Here is a 23,706-nt window from a genome sequence, read left to right on the forward strand (position 1 = left end):
ACATACAAAAAAAAGCCTACGGCACCTGGTATTCCCAGGCGGTCTTCCATCCAGGTAATAACCAGGTCCGACCATGCTTAGCATCCGAGATCAGACGAGATTGGGTGCATTCAGGGGGATGTTGCCGTAGGCGATCTTGACTAGCCACTGTCAACCCTCTTGACAAACGCCAAGAAGGTCACCTCGGCAAACAAGCAGAAAAATAAAACAGGTCGTCGACGCCAACAATCCCATCCAGGTAATAAACAGGTCCGACTATGCTTAGCATCCGAGATCAGACGAGATCGGGTGCATTCAGGGTGATGTCGCCGTAGGCCATCTTGCTGGCCACTCTCAACCCTCTTGACAAACGCCAAGATAGTCACCTCGGCAAACAAGCAGAAAAATAAAACAGGTCGTGGACGCCAACAACATATTAAAAAAAAGCCTACCACACCTGGTATTCCCAGACAGTCTCCCATTCAGGTACTAACCAGGCCGACCCTGCTTAGCTTCCAAGATCAGACGAGATCGGGAAAATTCAGGGTGATGTGGCTGTAGGGGATCTTGACAAGCGCCAAGATAGTCACCTCGGCAAAAAAGCAGAAAAATAAAACAGGCCGTCGACGTCAACAACATATTAAAAAAAAGCCAACGGCACCTGGTATTCCCAGGCGGTCTTCCATCCAGGTAATAACCAGGTCCGACCATGCTTAGCGTCCGAGATCGGACGAGATCGGGTGCATTCAGGGTGGTGTCGCCGTAGGCCATTTTGGCTAGCCACTCTCAACCCTCTTGACAAACGCCAAGAAGGTCACCTCGGCAAACAAGCAGAAAAATAAAACAGGTTGTCAACGCCAACAATCCCATCCAGGTACTAACCAGGCCCGACCCTGCTTAGCATCCGAGATCAGACGAGATATCGGGAAAATTCGGGGTGATGTGGCCGTAGGGGATCTTGCTGGCCATTCTCAACCCTCTTGACAAACGCCAAGATGGTCACCTCGGCAAACAAGCAGAAAAATAAAATAGGACGTTGATGCCAACAACATATTAAAAAAAAGCCCACCGCGGGGCGCATGCGCGCAGCTCGACATGACGGACGCCTTTCACTAGAGCTCCGCATTCCCCACAGCGGTTCCGGGACTGTATAAGCTATCTACAGCGAGTTCAGAATCCTCAACCTCTTTACGGTCGGTCATTGATTGGCTGAGCGATGACCAAAGCGAACGCATTCACGTTCGCGCCAATTGTCGTCTTCCCCGTCATTGACTATAACATATACTAACCCGGAAGTGTCTGTTTGTCTTCTGGGAAAGGTACGGTCGGAGCTATATTTTTTACAGCTGTTAACTGCTCGTGTAACGCGATATCTTACAATTCTAACAAGAGGTCCACTATGGTCATAAACTATGGGCTTGTATACAATTTAATTTAATGCAAATTAACTCTGGTTTCCTGAAATGTTTTCATAATGAGGTGTGGAACGCACGCCGGCGGCCATTTTAGACCGGAAATTAGCTCCGGTGACACGGGTTGAATTAATCTGTGCCTAATTGGGGGTCTTGGTATTTAAGTGAGTAGGTTGCAGTTGAGTTGTACCCCAGATGACGTCTTCTATGACGAAACGCGTCGGGACTCTACTGCAATCGTGTTTTATCTTGCTAAGTGCTTAAACTACTGTACACATGTGAGTTTTGTACTTTTATCTTTTATTTTTCTATAAAAACGGAATTACACTATTTTTGGTCCCTGTTTTCTCTTCGTATGTATTTAAACATGCCTATGGATATATCTGGCTGGAGTTAAAATTACCTCTCAACATATGAAGGGATTGTTTATATTCGAGGCCCCCCTGGATAACTGGTTGCTGTGAGAATCTGCATTTGGTTGCAAAAGTCTGTATGATCCCCCAAATGTAAATTTGTGAGGATCCAATTATTCCGGTAAGCGTTCAATTCGCTTGGTGACGGGAATCCTCACGTGGTTATTGCACGAGTTTTTCTGAAAGGAGGTGTAACATATTTCCTGCACACTTGTGGATTATAGAAGGATACTATACACAAAGGACTCTGTACTGTGTTATTGGGACTTTGTTTTCCCCTTTTTCCTTTTTTTCGTTTCCTGGAATATTTTTTGGAATAGTGTTTTCTTTCATTTTTGAGTCACAAATACATGTTTATATAAGTCATTAATATTTATGTAAGAATTTATGTGTTATGTGCACCATTCCACGGTGAGATTTTTCACTGAACACATTTGTATAACTTTGCACTTATAAGGAAGGTATAATTATGTTTGGTGTCTAAAAATTCTCTGAGAAGCGCTACACTTTTATACAGCATTTATCTACAGCGAGTTCAGAATCCTCAACGCCGGTACAGCTCACCGACACAGCCGAGCACTCCCCGGCATGGTTTTAACGGGCCACGGCGGAAAATCAAAACCGAAGCCTATCAAAGAGGCGCTCGCGCGGGGTTCCTCCAAGATGGCGAAAGCACAGATGGCTTCACAACATCTCAGCTCCACCTCAGGCATAGCGGACCCGCACAGCGATGACGAGGAAGAGTGTGGACCTAGCTCAGAGGACTTCTCAGCGCTACTATACTCAGGTATGCCGCAAACTCCATATCCTCATATGGCCACCCCCAAGCGAGATCCTCGAGACCTGCAATCACCGGAATCCATCCGGAAAGGTACTCCATCGAGGGCTCCTACCATAAGCCTTGCTAGCCCTAGAGTATTTGTACCCCGCTGAACTGTTCAAGTCTCCTCACCATTGGTTTTACCACCTTGAGAATGTTCCTGGGAATCTTGTTCCACCGGCCTGAATAGCTTGCCATGTTCAACAGACTGCTGTGTGCATAGAGAAAACAGTTTTTTCTTTTTTTTTTCTTATTTCCTCTTCTCCGTTTCATGGCCATATGTGGCTATCACAAGACATTACCATCTGCTCTCCATCCAGGGCCTATGGCCCTAAGTTATGCTGCACATGAGAAGGTCTATGTACCGTATCCATTGAGTCTCTCCTGTGCTGCCTCTGACGGTGATTTTGCTCCCCCCTTTTTTTTTTCTTTTTACCTCTCCTCCACACAGAGTCTGATAATAAAGTTATTTGGTTTAATGTTTCTATTTTCTATAGAGTTGATTTATATCATGATGCTATCTCAAATGATCTCATTGGAATTGGAAAATGTTTTCCCGATGTGCTGCGGGGAATAGTCACTGCTCTCCCCCATGCTAGTGCGCCTTCTCTATGGCGGGTTTTCCGGTTCCAGTTGTAGAGACCGCGCACCCTAAGGTCGGGCGATTTGGATTTCCCTGTTTCACAACAGCCTTTCTATGCTTCGCCTTACGCAGTTGTTTTTTTGTTTTTCTGTTCTTTCCCCACTTTTCTTGCTCTTTCTATTGTCCTCCCCCTTTGCCTCCACCCCCCCTTCTGGTCGGTTGGCCCGGGCGGATCCCGGGTTCGGTTGTAATTCCTGCCCACGAGTCTATATTACAAAAGATTTGCCGGCATCCTGGCCCCTCTTCTGGCGAACTCGTTCAACGCACTGTTAAAAGGGGGTACTTTTGGGGGTGATACATTCACGGCCTCCGTTTCCATGATACCGAAACCCAATACTGACCATACCATCTGGTCTAACTATAGGCCCATATCGCTCTTAAATGTCGATATAAAACTTTTAGCGAAGATCCTATCTACACGTTTGAACCCACACATCGGAGGGTTGATCCATAGGGACCAAGTGGGTTTCATCCCTAAGCGCCAAGCGAGTGATAACGTACGTCGGGTCATCCTTTTACAGCACCTAGCCAGATCACGAGGCATACCCATGCACCTTCTATCCCTCAACATAGGCAAAGCTTTTGATACTGTGTCCTGGCCCTACCTTACTTATATACTGCAAAGATGGGGATTTGGCCTGCACTTTCTCCGCTGGATAGACGATCTATATACTCACCCTGAAGCTTTTGTTCGTTACTCCGGTTTTAGCTCGAACAGGTTTCCAATCCAACGTAGTACTAGGCAGGGGTGTCTTCTGTCCCCTCTAATTTTTGCACTCGCCATTGAGCCATTAGCAGCCCTGATTAGATCAAAGCCAGATATCCAAGGACTAGAAATAGCTTCCACGACACATAAATTATGTCTCTTTGCGGACGACGCCCTCCTTTTTATCACTTCACCCCATACTACCTTGCCAAATCTTTTTAATGTTCTTGACGCGTTTGCTCGGGTCTCAGGACTTGAGGTAAATCAAGCTAAATCTAGAGCCCTCGATGTGTCCCTCCCTGTGGAGATTCTCCAACGTCTGCGCGAAAACTACCCCTTTCAATGGTCCATATCCCATATACCCTATTTAGGAATAAAACTGACTAGAAATCCAGCCCAATTATACCAAGCAAACTACATACCCATGCTGCGTAATCTCTCATCACTTCTTAATGCCTGGCAGCCCCTGTGTGTCTCCTGGTTGGGACGTATTGCGGCTGCAAAAATGTCCCTATTACCCAAACTGCTGTATTTGTATAGAGTGCGCTCAGTCACGGTCCCGCTATATTTCCATAGGGCTATCCAGAGCCAAACTCTTAAATATATTTGGGGTAACACAAGGCCTAGGATCTCTAAAACTGTTCTTTTCCGCCACAAACTTAGAGGGGGCTTGGGGATACCAAATTTTAAAAATTATTATTATGCTGCCCAATTGTCGCAAATGGCCCTATATCACGCTACATCTGAAATCCCACTGTGGGTTAGTCTGGAAGCTGTAGAGGCCCATCCCATATCAGTTTCCCTCCTCAGACACGTAAACTACTTACCAATCCTGTTACCTGTCATTCCCTCAAAATTTGGCACACGGTAGACATTCCTTTTAAATTGCAATCACCCCACCTGCCCTTGCTCTCATTTTTGGGTCATCCGAACTTTTACCCAGCCTGTGTGGAGCCAAATGCCTTTTTGGCGTGGTCCCGTGCAGGCCTAACCCGTGTGTGTGACCTGTCTTCGGGTAACTCCTTCACTGCATTCCCAGATCTGCAGGCCCAGGCGCAATTACCCCCTAAAGAGTGTTTTCGCTATCTCCAGATAGTCCACTTTCTCCAGGCAATGGTCGAACCCTGTCCCAACCTCAGCTCTTTGTCTCCATTTGAATCCATATGCTACTCAGACCCGCACGCCCCAGGCATTATCTCACGCCTTTATACCTGCCTCTCCTCCGCATCTGATGACCCTCCACGATACTCTGTACAGTGGGCCACAGACCTGTCGGTCAATCCCGATGCGGAGTCATGGACTGACATATGGGCCAATACAAAAAATTCCTCGCAGAACGTTGTTGCCTCTGAAGCCAACTATAAGGTCCTAATGCGATGGTACCTGGTTCCTTCTAGAATTGCTAAATTTGTACCTAACTACTCACCAAATTGTTTTAGGGGCTGCAAAGATCAGGGCAACCAAGTCCATATATGGTAGACATGCCCAGTAGTGAAGAGATTTTGGACTACAATTTTCCAAATATTATCCTTATTGATGCAAAGCCCCATAGATCCTGACCCTGCAATGGCTTTACTGAACTGGTTACCCCATTAATTTACTAAAGCCCAAAATCGTCTTTCTCCAGGTGATGACCGCAGCCAAACAAACTATTGCGAAAGCCTGGAGGACACCCACCCTGAATATTTCCGAAGCAAAGCATAGAGTCACGCAGACTATGATCCATAGTACGATAGAGGCAGTAATCCTGGACAAAATCCCCCAATTTAATAAAATATGGCAACCTTGGTTAGACAACTTACTACCAAAAGATTTCAACACTCGCCTCATGGCTCCCTAGCCCAGAACGGCGGCCGTCTGGGCGCGATAGATACTGCCCAGGGTTCGCGTGGGCTATCCGGCCATTCCCTTTCTCTTACCCTACCCCTTTCTCATGTACCTCCTCTCTCCCCTATAAGTCTCTACATCTCTTCTCTAACTATTCCTTCTTCTCTTTCTCTTTTTCTGTATATAAAATTTGACACGCGGAACTTGACCATCTTCAGTTACCTCTTGTGATAGCTTACATTTCGAAAATGTTGTTTACATGTCTCTCCACTTTTTGAGATCATAAGTTTGCTCCAACCCAGCTCCCCTTCATAATGGATATGCACCATGTATATATGGTTTTCGGATCTGTTTTGGATCTTTCTGACGTAACTATTTCCGCAAACTTAAAGTGCAGTATATCTGGTTACTCTTTAATATTGCTACTATTGTAAAATGTTCTGCTCTTTCTGTTGTGTATTATTTGATCTCTTAATAAAACTATTTGAAAGTAAAAAAAAGCCTACCGCACCTGGTATTCCCAGGCGGTCTCCCATCCAGGTACTAACCAGGCCTGACCCTGCTTAGCATCTAAGATCAAACAAAATCAGGCGCATTCAGTTTGATGTAGCCATAGGCCATCTGGCTGGCCACTCTAAACCCTCTTGACAAACGCCAAGATGGTCACCTCGGCAAACAAGCAGAAAAATAAGATAGGTAGTTGACGCCAACAACATATTAAAAAAAAGGCTACCGCACCTGGTGTTCCCAGGCGGTCTCCCATCCAGGTACTAACCAGGCCTAACCCTACTTAGCATCTGAGATCAGACGAAATCGGGAACATTCAGGGTGATGTGGCCGTAGGAGATCTTGTTGGCCATTCTCAACCCTCTTGAAAAAAGCCAAGATGGTCACCTCGGCAAACAAGCAGAAAAATAAAATAGGTCGTCGACGCCAACAACATATTAAAAAAACCCTACGGCACCTGGTATTCCCAGGCAGTCTCCCATCCAGGTACTAACCAGACCTGACCCTGCTTAGCATCCAAGATCAGACGAGATCGGGTGCATTCGGGGTGATGTGGCCATAGGCGATCTTGCTGGTCACTCTAAACCCTCTTGACAAACGCCAAGATGGTCACCTCGGCAAAAAAGCAAAAAAATTAAACAGGTCGCTGACGGCAACAACATATGAAAAAAAGCCTACAGCACCAGGTATTCCTAGGCGGTCTCCCATCCAGGTACTAACCAGGACCGACCCGGCTTATCATTCGAGATCAGATGAGATTGGGCACATTCAGGGTGATGTGGCTTTAGGCATTCTTGCTTGCCAATCTCAACCCTCTTGAGAAACGCCAAGATGGTCACCTCGGCAAACAAGCAGAAAAATAAAACAGATCGTTGATGCCAACAACATATTAAAAAAAAGCCTACGGCACCTGGTATTCCCAGGCGGTCTCCCATCCAGGTACTAACCAGACCTGACTCTGCTTAGCATCCAAGATCAGACTAGATCAAGCACATTCAGGGTCATGTGGCCCTAGGTGATCATGCTGGCCACTCTAAAGCCTCATAACAAACGCCAAGATGGTCACCTCGGCAAAAAAGCTGAAAAATTAAACAGGTCGCCGACGGCAACAACATATTAAAAAAAGCCTACGGCACGAGGCATTCCTAGGCGGTCTCCCATCCAGGTACTAACCTGGACCGACCCTGCTTATCATTTGAGATCAGATGAGATCGGGCACATTCAGGGTGATGTGGCCTTAGGCATTCTTGCTGGCCAATCTCAACCCTCTTGAGAAACGCCAAGATGGTCACTTTGGCAAACAAGCAGAAAAATAAAACAGATCGTCGATGCCAACAACATATTAAAAAAATGCCTACGGCACCTGGTATTCCCAGGCGGTCTCCCATCCAGGTAATTACCAGGCCCGACATTGCTTAGCATCCGAGATTGGGCGCATTCTGGGTGATGTGGCCGTGGGTGATTTTGCTGGCCACTCTAAAGCCTCATGACAAATGCCAAGATGGTCAACTCGGCAAAAAAAGCAGAAAAATTAAACAGGTCGCCGAGGGCAACAACATGTTAAAAAAAGCCTATGGCACCAGGTATTCCTAGGCAGTCTCCCATCCAGGTACTAACCAGGCCCGACCCTGCTTAACTTCCGAGATCAGACGCGATCAGGCGCATTCAGGGTGATGTAGCCATAGACCATCTTGCTGCCCACTCTCAACCCTCTTAAAAAAAAGCCAAGATGGTCACCTCGACAAACAAGCAGAAAAATAAAACAGGTCGTTGACGTCAACAACATATTAAAAAAAAGCCTATGGCACCAGGTAGTCCCAGGCGGTCTCCCATGCAGGTACTAACCAGGCCCGACCCTGCTTAGCATCCGAGATCAGACGAGATCGGGCGTATTCAGGGTAATGTGGCTGTAGGGGATCTTGTTGGGCACTCTCAACTCTCTTGACAAACACAAAGATGGTCACCTCGGCAAACAAGCAGAAAAATAAAATAGGTCGTTGATGTTAACAACATATTAAAAAAAAGCCTACGGCACCTGGTATTCCCAGGCGGTCTCCCATCCAGGTACTAACCAAGCCTGACCCTGCTTAGCATCCGAGATCATATCAGATCGGGCGCATTCTACCTGTCCACTCTCGACCCTCTTGACAAATGCCAAGATGTTCACCTCCTCAGCAAACAAGCAGAAAAATAGAACATGTCGTTGACGCCAACAACATATTAAAAAAAAGCCAACGGCACCCGGTATTCCCAGGCGGTCTCCCATCCAGGTACTAACCAGGCACGACCCTGCTTAGCATCCGAGTTCAGATAAGATCGGGCGCATTGTGGGTGATGTGGCAAAAGGCGATCTTGATGGCCACTCTCAACCCTCTTGACAAACACCAAGATGGTCACCTCAGCAAACAAGCAGAAAAATAAAACAGGTCGTCGACGCCAACAACATATTAAAAAAAGCCTACGGCACCTGGTATTCCCAGGCAGGCTCCCATCCAGGTACTAACCAAGCATGACCCTGCTTAGCATCTGAGATCAGACGAGATCGGGCGCATTCAGGGTGATGTTGCCGTAGGCGATCTTGCTGGCCACTCTCAACCCTCTTGACAAACGCTAAGATGGTCACCCGGCAAAAAAGCAGAAAAACAAAACAGGTCGTCGACGTCAACAACATATAAAAAAAAAGCCTACGGCACCTGGTATTCCTAGGCGGTCTCCCATCCAGGTACTAACCAGGCCCGACCCTGCTTAGCATCCAAAATCAGACGAGATCGTGAACATTCAGGGTGATGTGGCCATAGGCAATCTTGCAGGCCATTCTCAACCCTGTTGACAAACGCCAAGATGGTCACCTCGGCAAACAAGCAGAAAAATAAAACAAGTCATCGACGCCACCAACATATTATAAAAAAAGCCTACGGTACCATGAATTCTTAGGCGGTCTCCCAACCAGGTACTAACCAGGCTCGACCCTGCTTAGCATCCGAGATCAGATGAGATCAGATGAGATCAGGTGCATTCAGGGTGATGTGGCCATAGGCGATCTTGCTGGCCACTCTCAACCTTCTTGACAAATGCCAACATGGTCACCTCAGCAAACAAGCAGAAAAATAAAACAGGTCGTTGATGCCAACAACATATTAAAAAATAGCCTACGGAACCTGGTATTCCCAGGCGGTCTCCCATCCAGGTACTAACCAGGCCCGACCCAGCTTAGCATCAGATGATATTGGGAACATTCAGAGTGATGTGGCTGTAGGGGATCTTGCTGGCTACTCTGAACCTTCTTGACAAACGCCAAGATGGTCACCTCAGCAAACAAGCAAAAAAATAAAACAGGTCGTCGACGCCAACAACATATTAAAAAAAGCCAACGGCACCTGGTATTCCCAGGCGGTCTCCCATCCAGGTACTAACCAGGCACGACCCTGCTTAGCATCCGAAATCAGATAAGATCGGGCGCATTCTGGGTGATGTGGCAAAAGGTGATCTTGATGGCCACTCTCAACCCTCTTGACAAACACCAAGATGGTCACCTCAGCAAACAGGCAGAAAAATAACAAATGTCGTTGACGCCAACAACATATTAAAAAAAAGCTTACAGCACCTGGTATTGCCACGCTGTCTTCCATCCAGGTACCAACCAGGCCTGTGTCTGCTTAGCATCCGAGAACAGACGAGATCGGGAACATTCATGGTGATGTGGCCGTAAGGGATCTTGCTGGCCACTCTCCACCCTCTTGACAAACACAAAGATGGTCACCTCGGCAAACAAGCAGAAAAATGTAATAGGTCATTGATGTTAACAACATATTAAAAAAAAGCCTACGGCATCTGGTGTTCCCAGGTGGTCTCCCATCCAGGTACTAACCAAGCCGGACCCTGCTTAGAATCCGAGATCAGATGAGATCCGGCGCATTCAGGGTGATGTTGCCTTAGGCAATCTTTCTGTCCACTCTCAAGCCTCTTGACAAACGCCATGATGTTCACCTCAGCAAACAAGCAGAAAAATAGAACAGGTCGTTGACGCCAACAACATATTTAAAAAAAGCCTACGGCACCTGATATTCCCAGGCGGTCTCCCATCCAGGTACTAACCAGGCACAACGCTGCTTAGCATCTGAGATCAGACAAGATCGGGCGCGTTCTGGGTGATGTGTTAAAAGCAGATCTTGCTGGCCACTCTCAACCCTCTTGAAAAACGCCAAGATGGTCACCTCGGCAAACAAGCAGCAAAATAAAATAGGTCGTTCACGTCAACAACATATTAAAAAAGGCCTACGGCACCTGGTATTCCCAGGTGGTCTCCCATCCAGGTACTAACCAGGCCCGATCCTGCTTAGCATCTGAGATCATATGAGATCAGGCGCATTCTGGGTGATGTGGCCATAGGCGATCTTGCTGGCCACTCTCAACCCTCTTGACAAACGCCAAGATGGTCACCTCGGCAAACAAGCAGAAAAATAAAACAAGTCGTCGACGCCAACAACATATTGAAAAAAGCCTACGGCACCTGGTATTCCCAGGCAGTCTCCCATCCAGGTACTAACCAGGCTCTACCCTGCTTAGCATCCAAAATAAGACGAGATCGGGCGCATTCAGGGTGATGTGGCCTTAGGCAACCTTGCTGGCAACTCTCAACCCTCTTGACAAACGCCAAGATGGTCACCTCGGCAAACAAGCAGAAAAATAAAACCGATCGTAGACGCCACCAACATATTAAAAAAAGCCTACGGTACCTGATATTCTTAGACCGTCTCCCATCCAGGTACTAATCAGGCCCGACCCGGCTTAGCATCTGAGATCAGACGAGATCGGGTGCATTCAGGGTGATGTTGCCGTAGGCTATCTTACTGCCCACTCTCAACCCTCTTGACAAATGCCAAGATGTTCACCTCCTCAGCAAACAAGCAGAAAAATAGAACATGTCGTTGACGCCAACAACATATTAAAAAAAGCCTACGGCACCTGGTATTCCCAGGCAGGCTCCCATCCAGGTACTAACCAAGCATGACCCTGCTTAGCATCTGAGATCAGACGAGATCAGGCGCATTCAGGGTGATGTTGCCGTAGGCGATCTTGATGGCCACTCTCAACCCTCTTGACAAACGCTAAGATGGTCACCCGGCAAAAAAGCAGAAAAATAAAACAGGTCGTCGACGTCAACAACATATAAAAAAAAGCCTACGGCACCTGGTATTCCTAGGCGGTCTCCCATCCAGGTACTAACCAGGCCCGACCCTGCTTAGCATCCAAAATCAGACGAGATCGTGAACATTCAGGGTGATGTGGCCGTAGGCGATCTTGCAGGCCATTCTCAACCCTCTTGACAAACGCCAAGATGGTCACCTCGGCAAACAAGCAGAAAAATAAAACAGGTCGTCGACGCCAACAACATATTAAAAAAAGCCTACGGCACCTGATATTCTTAGGTGGTCTCCCAACCAGGTACAAACCAGGCCCGACCCTGCTTAGCATCCGAGATCAAATGCGATCAGGCGCATTCAGGGTGATGTAGCCGTAGGCCAACTTGCTGGCCACTCTCAACCCTCTTGACAAACGCCAAGATGGTCACCTCGGCAAACAAGCAGAAAAATAAAACAGGTCGTTGACATCAACACAGGTATCTGCATAAACTGGGGGAAGTCTGTTTTATTCCACTGGCGGATGGGCAGTTGAAGAGGGTCACTTAATTTAAGTACCTGGGAGTAGAGATGCACCTCAATCTGGGGCAATATATCAACCTCAATCTGAACCCGGTGGTCACCCTGCTGACCCAGAAATGCAACACGTGGAGATCCCTGCCCTTATCGCCAGTGGGACGTGTAAATCTGGTTAAATGTCGGTTCTGCCCAAGTTTACTTACCTCTTTCGCCAGACTCCTGTACCTATACCTAACAGATTTTTTAGACAATTAGATAGCACCATCACGTCCTTTGTTTGGAATGGGAAAGCCCCCAGAATAGCCAGAGTGACCCTTCAACTGCCCCTTACACTCGGGGGTCTGGCGCTGCCATGCTTCCTGAAGTACTATTGGGCAGCGGTCCTATTGATGATTAAATGGTGGCTCTCTGAGAGCCCAGCTAATCCTGCATCCTCATTGGTGGCAGCTTTGTTGGGCTCGTATGCATAAATGAGATACCTGATCCATAGGGGGCCCTGCTCTAACCCTGGGATAACCTTCCTGATGCGCACGACTCTGAAGGGGTGGGAAATAGTTAACAGGCAAATGGTGAATCCAGATGTCTGGTCCCCAACAACTCCCCTCTGGTGGAGTCCCCGTCTACCTCACTTCCACTCCATCCCTGATCCAATTGTATGGGCCAGGCATGGGGTCACAACATTAGGCAACATAGTATAGCAAGAATGGCTGGTCCCCTTCGATGACCTAAAAAGAGATCAAGATCTACTGAACCATATGTTTTTCAGGTTTCTCCAGCTGCGACGCGCTTTTCGGTTCCAGTTCCCCACTCGGGCGAATTTGGGGGTGTCGGTGATAGAGTGCGCGCTCCAATCTCCGGAGGGGGAGCGCACACTCTCCACATCATATACTATGCCCAACCGTGAGAAATGATGCCCGTACAGTAGTAAAATGGTTTAGGGGCTGTCTTCTCTTCACATAGAGATACACATTTTGATAATAAATTAATGGCGGAAGTGGTGAATATTTTGGGGATAAAACAGCAGCTACATATCCCGTATAGACCACAAGCTAGTGGGATGGTAGAGCGCAGCAATCAAACTTTAAAGAGGTATCTTGCTAAGATAACTGCTAATGGAAAAAGTACATGGGTAGAAGCACTACTACCTTAGCAACCATAAGGACCACCCCTAAGGAGAAACATGGACTGTCACCTTTTGACATACTATTTGGACGACCTCCTAAAAGACTTCCTGCAACCCTTTTAGAGCCAGACACAGAGACTTTAATAAATGGTCAAGATGCCATGATAGAATATGTATGTAAATTGGCAAATGTGTTTTCTGATACTTTTTCCAGGGCCAAAGCTAGACAAAGTGGATACAAGTGATAGAACTCATGGACTAAAGTCAGGAGATTGGGGGTACATTAAGAATCACACACCCCGGACCACTTTGTCCCCTAATGAGAAAAGACCATTTCAGATTATTCTTGTATCTTCCACTGCTGTAAACCTGAAAGACTACATGTATTAGGAACACTGTAAAAGAACTGGTAATAGTAGGTTATCCTCGCGCTAAAATGGTGAATTAAACAGAACTGGTATGGTTGCAGCAAACCACCGACAGAGGTGCAAACCCTCCCCTCAAGTGATAAATAGTAAAAAAGAATGGTGTTGCGCTCCACACAACATTAATTAAATCTAGTAACAATAAATAAATAATCGCATATAAAATCTAAAAGACGCACCTATGCGATTAAAATTAATTTAAATTATATCTACAACCTATGTGCATAAAATCATTCAAAGTGATTAATGGGGTGTTCAGAATATACACATATTCCTAGTGTTATTCATACTAAGATCAAATAAAAAGATATAAATAATCTATCCAATCGTAATACAGTGCAAGTGAAGTAATACAAACGAAAAACGCAGATTCTGATAATATCAATCCAGAAAGTTGTGAAATCAAAAAGGTGTGTCTCAGTCCATAAAAGTGCATCCAAGTGCCCATCACACAGCACAGCGAGGATTCACTTTATCTTGCATGAACTGATATGGATTGCTAGTCTTTTATGTCAATTAGAGACACTTTAAGAAACCTTTTTTGAATTGCTGTTTTTTTAGGTTTATTTATTTATTCTTTGATATATTTTTTTACACATTTTTATTTATTTATTTGTTGGATTTTACCCTTACACAATTTTCTGTATACACGCTGGCACTTGGATGCACTTTTATGGACTGAGACACACCTTTTTGATTTCACAACTTTCTGGATTGATATTATCAGAATCTGCGTTTTTCGTTTGTATTACTTCACTTGCACTGTATTACGATTGGATAGATTATTTATATCTTTTTATTTGATCTTAATTTTAATCGCATAGGTGCGTCTTTTAGATTTTATATGCGATTATTTATTTATTGTTACTAGATTTAATTAATTTTGTGTGGAGCGCAACACCATTCTTTTTTACTGTAAAAGAACTGTAGCTCCAAGAGAACATATAGGTCGGTCTGCTGCTGGCAGATATTGTTCTGTGCCCTTACATTCTAGGTCATCTCCACCACCTACTAGTGCCCGAGCAAGAAGACTGAAGAATGAATCTCTTAGGACCTGATGTGAAGCTCTGGAGCATTGCCCTCTGTGGCGGAGCAGTCGTATGGATTACAGTCATGACAGGTCATCTCCACCACCTACTAGTGCCCGAGCAAGAAGACTGAAGAATGAATCTCTTAGGACCTGATGTGAAGCTCTGGAGCATTGCCCTCTGTGGCGGAGCAGTCGTATGGATTACAGTCATGGCACTCGAATGGACATACCATAAGGAAAAGGGTAAGATACATGATAGCTACCTTCTGAATGCTACTGTAATGGAAAGTTACAGTTTGAAACAAGTCTAACGCCTGCTCAGTGATTGAGTACAGACACAAATGAGTATCATGTACAGTTAGCATAACCCTTTCATCATTCTTTCATGTCTATGCATCAACAAGCAGCAAAGAAGCTGAACATCACTAACAGGGCTACAGGGTTGTTTCACTGCTACTGTTCACAAACGCTCCAATAAGAACACCTTAAGTCTATATTAACTTTACCCGAATCTACACACCTCAGGATTTCCAGAGTACTCGATTAATCAGAAATTCCAGATGTATGGATGATGTTGAGATCAAGTACTGGTTTGATGGTAAGGATACAGCATGCAGCACTGACTGATTTTAGGAATTGCATTACTACATACATCGCCAGTATTCTGGGGGGGGGAGGTTGTTGTGTGTTCTTAGAGATGGCATAATTTACTTTCAAACCGTGTTTGCGCTAGTACTGTGGATGTAGGGGAGGATGTGGGAGGGCTATAGGAGAACGTAGGCGGGTAGTGTTCTTAGAACTTTTACCGAGCTAATTAAAGGACTAACCTATATGAGTAGATTCGGTGGGGTACAGAGTGAGGAAGACAACACGTGAAATAGGTGAATGAATGTTGTGATTGGCCGCTACTTTCATTGCCAACAACAAATGAATGTATGTGTGCGTAAACCGCAGATTTGTGCTACCATGGGTATGGAAAAATGGTGGAAGTAGGCCTAGTTTGTTTGTCTGATATACCATTGTGATCAAACAGGAAGTGAGGGCGATAGGTGCATAAGATTGCCGCTTTTTATGTATAGATGAGACTGGATGGCCCATGGAGGCAAGACAGAATGGGGTGCATGAAACTTAAGCCGCGTACACACGGGCGGACTGTCTGGCCAACTAAGTCCGTCAGACAATCCGACAGACAGTCCGTCCTACTTTTGAATGAACGGACTTGACCACACACGATGAACAGACAGTCCGCTGAAAGCTTGCGTGATGACGTGTACAGCACGTACGACGGGACTAGAAATACGACGTCCAATACACTGCAATGCAACCTTCGGCCGTGTAAATCCTTTCTGAGCATGCGCCATACTTAGTCCGTCCAACTTGCCTACTCACGAGCGGACTGTCCGCTGAAACCAAAGTTGGACGGACTGTATTACGGAAATTCCGAAAGACTTAGTCCGCCAGACTGTCCGCTGAAAAAGTCAGCTGAAGCCCACACACGAGCGGACTGTCCGCTGAAATGTGTTTCAGCGGACTAAGTTGGACGGACAGTCCTCTCGTGTGTACGCGGCCTTAGTATTGCAAAAATTATAATATTTAACTGTGCTAACATCACATAAAACAAGAAAACATGTGTGATATGAACGCAACTTAAACATCTGATTCTCGGCCCATAGGTGTTGACATACAGGAACCATGTGGTACATCAATATAAAGGTGGTGCGGCAAAGTTAAATGGCAGTAATTTGACAGCTATACTGTCTCTTTTAGATGGTAAGAGGTGAGCAGAGTCTCTTAGGTGATGGGACAACCTAACTCACTAGCATGATAAGAGAGAAAGAATAGAGAGAAAAGAAGAGAGAAAAGGGAAAGGTAGAAAGAAGAAATAGAGAGAGAAGAAAGAGAGTAAGCGAGAGCGTGAAATGAAAGAGAGAAGATGGGAGAAAGAAAGAGATAGGAGAAAGACAGAAGTAGAAGATAAAGAAATAGATAGTGGAGAGAAAAAAAGAAAAATTATAAATAAAGAGCAAAGAGAGAAGAGAAGAGAGAGAGAGAAGAGAGAATAGAAAGTGAGATTGAGCTCATCGATCTCTACAAGAACATCTAACTGTAAAATGCTTATGCAGTGTTACTAGGCTTCACAAATTTTCATAGGTGGACATGTTCAAAGATCAGACAATTTTGCGTGGAGAATCAGAGGATTTCCCAAAATTTTACAGAATTTTTAATACCAGACGATGCTGCCTCCATTGCGCTCAAATCCCGGTGCAGCCTTAAAAAAAATCTGTGCTATGTCATTTGATTAATGCAGCCAAAAGCCTGTGTCACCTTGCATTGGAGCGACCACCCTTTATTACAGAGTGGCTGTAAAAAGTATGGGAGACGGGGGCCTTTCAGCTCAAAATAGGAGAGAGCAATATAATAAAACACAATGGGCAGTGTGCAATTTACTTATTTATTCGTGAGAAGGGAAGAGAATGATGGAAGTTTTGATCCCTTTTTAAATTTTTTGGGATAAAACAAAGAGGAGGACTTGTTTTTTTTTTTTTTTTATATATTCTTTATTTTTCTTTTTTCCACTTTATACATATTCATTTATAAAAAAAAGCCATCAATACAATTTATTACAGGGTCTTCTCACAACACTCTTCATTGCCTAATACAAAAACCACCCTATAATACCCTCTTGTCCCCCCCCCTCCCTCCGGGGCAATAAAAAAAAGGGAGATATGCCCCTCTATCTCCCCCTACACCCTCACCGTCCTCTCTGTCCTCTTCTCACACGAAAAAAGGCCCGACAGTCCCCCTTCGCCAAGAATGCCAGCCATTTTTGCCATTTCCCTTGGCCTTCCCCCTCTATATCCTGGATTTTTTGAATCGATTCTTCTATTAGCCTGCCCTGCTCCACCCTCTTCACCCATTCCGGAATTGTTGGAACCTGTGTACTTGTCCAGTAATATGGGATCAAGGCTTTGGCTGCATTCAACAGAAGAGGGACTATCGTACTTTTGTATTGCCTTACTCCTATCTCTGTATCATGGAACAGACAAGCCCATGGGCATTTACTAATCCTCCTTCCTGTCACCAAGAATATGATTTCGAGTATTTTGTCCCAAAACGGGGATATTTTCGGGCAGTCCCACCATATATGTTTAAGGGAACCTTGCTCCCTACATTCCCTCCAACAGGTTGACTGCTCTTCTATGGGGCGTCATATACCACCTCGCTATTAATTTGTATGACATTTCAATCGTTCGGGAGTCTCTTGGGAGCGAATGTGTCATTTTAAGTATTTTCATCCTGTGCTCTTCTTTTCTTAGTGACCCCAATTCCCCTTCCCATTTCCCTAGATATGCTGGTAACTGCAGATCTCCCTCATGTCTTAGTATTTTATATATTTTTGATACTCTTTTCACCAGACACTGTGCATCCTTAAACAATTTCTCTAGTGGTCTAAGCTGAGACAGTCCTCGTAAGGGCTGTGAAAGCCCCTGTGTGAAATGTGCTAATTGGTTGTGTCTCCATCTATCTAATGGTTTGTGCCCCCACTCTTGAGTGATTTCCTTATACGTGAATATCCTATTCCCTTTAATCACCTCCCCTAGTAATATTTCTTCTCTCTCTGCCCATCTACTAAAATATAGCCTCTCCTCTTTCCCTGGCAAAAAATATTCTGTGTCCAACAGTGACATTAATGGGGAGTTATATGGCCAATTATGTGACTTATTTATTTTGTCCCATGTTTTAAATGTGTGTCTTGTTATACTGCTAGTGCTTACTTTTTGCCAATTCCGTCCCGCTTAGTCTAGTTTCTAACTTCACCCAACTCTTCTCTTTCTGATTATGCAGCCAGTCTGCTATTCTAGATATTACTATCGTTTCATAGTATTTTTTTAAAGTCAGGTAATGCCACTCCTCCGCTTTCCTTTTCCTTTACTAGGACCTTATACGCGATTCGAGGTTTTTTGGGGACCATATATATGATAAAACCAGAGATTTAAATTTTCTGAAAAAAATTCCCGGGAGCAGAATGGGGATCATTTGAAATGTATAAATTACAATTGGCAATATAAACGTTTTTATTACGTTTATTCTGCCCATCCATGATACTGCTTTGTACTTCATCATTTTCATTTGTCCTTTAATTTTATTTAAGAGGGGCATGTAATTAGCTTCATACAAATTAGACCTTTGTGCCGTTAATTTTATCCCTAGATAACTCAGTTCTCCACTACACCACTTGAAAGGCAGAATTGTGGACAGAGTTCTCTGCTCTATCTCTGATAGGTTCAAGTTAAGGATTTCTGACTTCGACAGGTTAATTTAAAAATTTGAGAGTCGTCCATATTGTTCCAGTTCTTTAAGTGCCGATGGGATCGATGTTCTGGGGTTTGCTATATATAGCAATAAGACGTCGGCAAATGCCGATACCTTATATTCTCTTCCTCCCACCTCTACTCCCCTAAGATCCTGGTTCCTTCAGGATCGCTACTAGAAGGGGCTCCAGAGTGATCACAAAGAGAATCAGCGATAGGGGACATCCCTGTCTTGTTCCTTTAAACAATTAAAGGGGGCGAGACAGAGATCCATTCACCCTGATCCTGGCAGTCGGCCGAGCATATAACGCATTTACCCATCTCATCATTCTCTCACCCAGTCCCATATATTTTAGGGTCTCCTTTATAAACTCCCAATCCACTCTATCAAAGGCCTTCTCGGCGTCAACAGATAGAAGTAGTGTGGGGGTCTTCCTTCTTATTGCTTCTTGAATCAGAATGATCGACTTCAAGGAGTTATCCCTCCCCTCCCGTCCCTGTACGAATCCCACCTGATCGGTATGTATCCAATCGGGGAGGAGTGTTTTCAATCGCTCGGCCATTATTTTCACGTAGATTTTCACGTCCATATTTAATAGTGATATCGGCCTATAACTCTCCACAGCTGCCGGGTCTTGTGATAAGTATCCATCAGGCCACGGTGTGAGTAAAAGATAAAGTTATATGTGTATATATATATATATATATATATATATATATATATATATATATATATATATGTGTGTGTGTGTGTGTAAACTCCCTGGAGGTGGTGTAGTCAGTATGAATGTTAGTTTGAATGTTATAATGATGTTATAATGATAGAAAAGTATTTGGTGGAATGTGCGGTTACAATGTATTATCTACTACTCTTTTTTGATAAAGATAAATATTTTTTTTAAAAATCAGAAAAAAGAAAAAAAGAGACTCGAGAGAGAGAGAATATGGAGAGAGGAAAGCGAGAAAGAGATAGAAGAGAGGGTGGGAGAGAAGAGAGAAAGAAGAGAGTGTAGAGAGAGAATCGAGACGAAAAATGAGAGAAGAGGGAAGAGCATAGAGAAAAAAGGGAGTAGAACAAGAGAGAAAGAAAGATTTGAGAGAGGAGAAAGATAGAGCGAGAGAAGAAAGACATAGACTACATTGCTTAAAAGGGATACATTATCATAAAGTTTAATTCTCTTAAAAATACCAAGGCGAAAGGGAGAAAATTATAAGACATAACGTCGACTCAACATTTGTTACATTTAGTCAGGTTCCGTTAGCCTTGTTCTGTCTATTTGAGACACCGTTGCAATCAATCAAATAATATCAATCATATCTTACATTTAATGTAATCCGTTTTTCATTTATATTTCCAATCTTATAGCCGACCTATTCTATTATTACTAGGTTATTATTATTAGCATAATTCATCTATCTTCGAAAAAACTATCAACATACATGTAAACTACAAAAGTAAACTTTTTTTTACATTGTGCTCTCTTTGGCGATATACAAATATTAAAACATATCATCTCATAAAATTATCGACATACTGTCTTAATGAGGGTTTTGCAAATATCTCGGACAAAATATAAACTTATACACTGCTTTTCAAAAACCCATTTTGAGTATTACAACACCCATTTTGAGACCGATGCTGACTCAATGTTATCCTAAAATATATGTTTATTTTCTGTTTCTTAACCACTTCAGCCCCGGACCAATTGGCAGCCTAAGGACCAGAGGTCTTTTTACAATTTCACACTGCACCACTTTAACTGGTAATTGCGCGGTCATGCAATGTTGTAACCAAACGAAATTTGCGTCCTTTTCTTCCCACAAATAGAGCTATCTTTTGATGGTATTTGATTGCCTCTGCGATTTTTATTTTTTGCAATATAAATGGAAAAAGACTGAAAATTTTGAAAAAAAAAGATAATTTCTTATTTTTGTTATAAGAAAAATCGAATAAACTAAATTTTAGTCATACAATTAGGGCAAAATGTATTCAGCCACATGTCTTTAGTAAAAAAAATGTCAATAAGTGTATATTTATTGGTTTTCGCAAAAGTTATAGCGTCTACAAACTAGAGTGCATTTTCTGGAATTTACACAGCTTTTAATTTATGACTGCCTATCTCATTTCTTGAGGTGCTAAAATGGCAGGGCAGTACAACCCCCCCCAAATGACCCCATTTTGGAAAGTAGACACCCCAAGGACATTGCTGAAGGGCATGTTGAGCCCATTGAATATTTTTTTTTTTTGGGATTGAATAATGACAAAAAAAATAATAATTTTTACAAAAAGTTGTCACTAAATGATATATTGCTCACACATGCCATGGTTATATGTGGAATTGCACCCCAAAATATATTCTGCTACTTCTCCCGAGTATGGGGATACCACATGTGTGGGACTTTTTGGGAGCCTAGTCATGCACGGCACCCCGAAAACCAATCACCACCTTCAGGATTTCTAAGGGTGAAATTTTTTTTTTGAAAACTGACATTTTATTGAAATTTCAAGTGGAACAAAGAAATCAAAGAAGGATGGTGAACATTTTTGATTTCACTCCTTACTACCTGTTACAGTTTTAAAGGCCATAAAATGCCAAGATGGTACAAAGCCCCACCAAATGACCCCATTTTGGAAATTAGACACCCCAAGCTATTTGCTGATGGGCATGTTGAGACCATTGAATATTTTTTTTTGTCCCAAGGGATTGAATAATGACAAAAAATAATTTTTATTTTTTTTTACAAAAAGTAGTCACTAAATTATATGTTGCTCACACATGCCATGGTTATATGTGAAATTGCACCCCAAAATACATTTAGCTGCTTCTCCTGAGTACAGGGATACCACATATGTGGGACTTTTTGTGAGCCTAGCTGCGTACGGGGCCCCGAAAACCAATCACCGCCTTCAGGATTTCGAAGGGTGAAAATTTTTGATTTCACTCCTCGCTACCTATCACAGTTTTGAAGGCCATAAAATGCCAAAATAGCACAAAACCCCCTCAAATGACCCCATTTTGGAAAGTAGACACCCCAAGCTATTTACTGAGAGGCATGTGGAGTCCATGGAATATTTTATATTTTGCCACAAGTTGCGGGAATAGTACAAACTTTTTTTTGCTCAAAGTTGTCACTAAATGATATATTACTCACACATGCTATGGGCATATGTGAAATTACACCCCAAAATACATTATGCTGCTTCTCCTGAGTATGGAGATACCACATGTGTGGGACTTTTTGGGAGCCCAGCCGCGTACGGGACCCCGAAATCCAAGCACCGCCTTCAGGATTTCTAAGGGCATTCATTTTTTATTTTACTCCTCATTACCTATCACTACCTATCACAGTTTTGAAGGCCATAAAATGCCAAGATGGCACAACCCCCCCCCCCAATGACCCCATTTTGGAAAGTAGACACCCCAAGCTATTTGCTGAGGGGCATGTTGAGACCATTGAATATTTTTTTTTGCCACAAGTTGTGGGAATATTACAACCTTTTTTATTTTGCACAAAGTTGTCACTAAATGATATATTGCTCACACATGCTATAGGCATATGTGAAATTACACCCCAAAATACATTCTGCTGCTTCTCCTGAGTACAGGGATACCACATGTGTGTGACTTTTTGGGAGCCTAGCCGCGTACGGGACCCCGAAAATCCAAGCACCGTCTTCAGGATTTCTAAGGGTATTAATTTTTTATTTTACTCCTCACTACCTATCACAGTTTTGAAGGCCATAAAATGCCAAGATGGCACAAACCCCCCCCCCCCAAATGACCCCATTTTGGAAAGTAGATACCCCAAGCTATTTGCTGAGGGGCATGTTGAGCCCATCAAATTTTTTTTTTGTCCCAAGGGATTGAATAATGACAAAAAATAAAAATAATTTTTTTTTTACAAAAAGTTGTCACTAAATTATATATTGCTCACACATGCCATGGTTATATGTGGAATTGCACCCCAAAATAAATTTTGCTGCTTCTCCTGAGTACAGGAATACCACATGTGTGGGAGCCTAGCTGCGTACGGGGCCCCGAAAACCAATCGCCACCTTCTGTATTTCTAAGGGCGCAAATTTTTGATTTCACTCCTCACTACCTATTACAGTTTCGAAGGCCATAAAATGCCAAAATAGCACAAAACCCCCCCAAATGACCCCATTTTGGAAAGTAGACACCCCAAGCTATTTGCTGAGCGTCATGTTGGCTGAACAAAAAAAAAAGAGATTGATCGTGGGTATGCCCACCATTAGAATACCTCCCTTCATCCACCCACTTCTAATGATGGACATACATGCACCATTTATATATGCCGAAGCATGGGGGCATCCTCCCACAAAAAAGTTATGCCGCGTACACACGGTCAAACTTTTCCACGCCAAGCCCTCCGTTGGAATTTCGATCGCATTAGGAGCAAAATCGCTCCTCCGCCCCTGCTGCCCCCATGCTTTGGGCATATATGCTCTTTTTTTTTAACTGTAGTGGTGAAATCACCTCCTACAGCGTTGGAGTCGTGGCTTTATGTATCATGGGAGCAAACGCTGTTGCTGTCAAGATAAAAAAATCCACGCTGCAACTGAATGGCGTACCTGCTAAGCAAATTATGGTTAACGTTATAACAAGGTAACATTACAGTATAACAGTAAAACCTTACCATACCATACCTGCAAAGCAAATGCCAAAAAATACAGTAAAAAATAAAAAATTTTTTAACACAACCTGTGCCTAAAATATATATATGCCGAAGCATGGGGGCATCCTCCCGCAAAAAGTTATGCCGCGTACACACGGTCAAACTTTTCCATGGGCAAGCCCTCCATCGGAATTTCGACCGTATGTATGC

General features: G+C 43.8%; 2 non-coding genes and 21 pseudogenes across 2 annotated transcripts; all 23 read right to left on the minus strand.

The window, feature by feature from the left end:
* Nucleotides 1–13: 13 nt before the first annotated feature.
* LOC143928486 (5S ribosomal RNA) lies at nt 14–132 on the minus strand (annotated as a pseudogene).
* A 292-nt stretch (nt 133–424) lies between these two features.
* Nucleotides 425–542, minus strand: LOC143928869 (5S ribosomal RNA; annotated as a pseudogene).
* An 86-nt stretch (nt 543–628) lies between these two features.
* On the minus strand, nt 629–747 carry LOC143928745 (5S ribosomal RNA; annotated as a pseudogene).
* A 5,552-nt stretch (nt 748–6,299) lies between these two features.
* Nucleotides 6,300–6,418, minus strand: LOC143929029 (5S ribosomal RNA; annotated as a pseudogene).
* A 108-nt stretch (nt 6,419–6,526) lies between these two features.
* On the minus strand, nt 6,527–6,645 carry LOC143928808 (5S ribosomal RNA; annotated as a pseudogene).
* Nucleotides 6,646–6,752: 107 nt separating this feature from the next.
* Nucleotides 6,753–6,871, minus strand: LOC143928483 (5S ribosomal RNA; annotated as a pseudogene).
* A 107-nt stretch (nt 6,872–6,978) lies between these two features.
* On the minus strand, nt 6,979–7,097 carry LOC143928833 (5S ribosomal RNA; annotated as a pseudogene).
* Nucleotides 7,098–7,205: 108 nt separating this feature from the next.
* LOC143929127 (5S ribosomal RNA) lies at nt 7,206–7,324 on the minus strand (annotated as a pseudogene).
* Nucleotides 7,325–7,431: 107 nt separating this feature from the next.
* Nucleotides 7,432–7,550, minus strand: LOC143928854 (5S ribosomal RNA; annotated as a pseudogene).
* A 325-nt stretch (nt 7,551–7,875) lies between these two features.
* LOC143928482 (5S ribosomal RNA) lies at nt 7,876–7,994 on the minus strand. Its single transcript, XR_013262411.1, has one exon. It is a non-coding gene; the product is annotated as a 5S ribosomal RNA (ribosomal RNA).
* A 109-nt stretch (nt 7,995–8,103) lies between these two features.
* On the minus strand, nt 8,104–8,222 carry LOC143928683 (5S ribosomal RNA; annotated as a pseudogene).
* Nucleotides 8,223–8,536: 314 nt separating this feature from the next.
* LOC143928721 (5S ribosomal RNA) lies at nt 8,537–8,655 on the minus strand (annotated as a pseudogene).
* A 107-nt stretch (nt 8,656–8,762) lies between these two features.
* LOC143928481 (5S ribosomal RNA) lies at nt 8,763–8,881 on the minus strand (annotated as a pseudogene).
* Nucleotides 8,882–8,988: 107 nt separating this feature from the next.
* Nucleotides 8,989–9,107, minus strand: LOC143928447 (5S ribosomal RNA; annotated as a pseudogene).
* Nucleotides 9,108–9,216: 109 nt separating this feature from the next.
* Nucleotides 9,217–9,345, minus strand: LOC143928720 (5S ribosomal RNA; annotated as a pseudogene).
* Nucleotides 9,346–9,672: 327 nt separating this feature from the next.
* On the minus strand, nt 9,673–9,791 carry LOC143928805 (5S ribosomal RNA; annotated as a pseudogene).
* Nucleotides 9,792–10,126: 335 nt separating this feature from the next.
* Nucleotides 10,127–10,245, minus strand: LOC143928915 (5S ribosomal RNA; annotated as a pseudogene).
* A 334-nt stretch (nt 10,246–10,579) lies between these two features.
* Nucleotides 10,580–10,698, minus strand: LOC143928448 (5S ribosomal RNA). Its single transcript, XR_013262408.1, has one exon. It is a non-coding gene; the product is annotated as a 5S ribosomal RNA (ribosomal RNA).
* Nucleotides 10,699–10,805: 107 nt separating this feature from the next.
* On the minus strand, nt 10,806–10,924 carry LOC143928473 (5S ribosomal RNA; annotated as a pseudogene).
* Nucleotides 10,925–11,031: 107 nt separating this feature from the next.
* LOC143928702 (5S ribosomal RNA) lies at nt 11,032–11,150 on the minus strand (annotated as a pseudogene).
* Nucleotides 11,151–11,260: 110 nt separating this feature from the next.
* On the minus strand, nt 11,261–11,379 carry LOC143928415 (5S ribosomal RNA; annotated as a pseudogene).
* A 106-nt stretch (nt 11,380–11,485) lies between these two features.
* On the minus strand, nt 11,486–11,604 carry LOC143929036 (5S ribosomal RNA; annotated as a pseudogene).
* Nucleotides 11,605–11,711: 107 nt separating this feature from the next.
* On the minus strand, nt 11,712–11,830 carry LOC143929131 (5S ribosomal RNA; annotated as a pseudogene).
* Between the last annotated feature and the right edge of the window lie 11,876 nt (nt 11,831–23,706).

Source organism: Lithobates pipiens, unplaced genomic scaffold, assembly GCF_037356315.1.
Source record: "Lithobates pipiens isolate NorthernLeopardFrog02 unplaced genomic scaffold, aLitPip1_a1.2 Scaffold_23, whole genome shotgun sequence".
Classification (NCBI taxonomy): domain Eukaryota; kingdom Metazoa; phylum Chordata; class Amphibia; order Anura; family Ranidae; genus Lithobates; species Lithobates pipiens.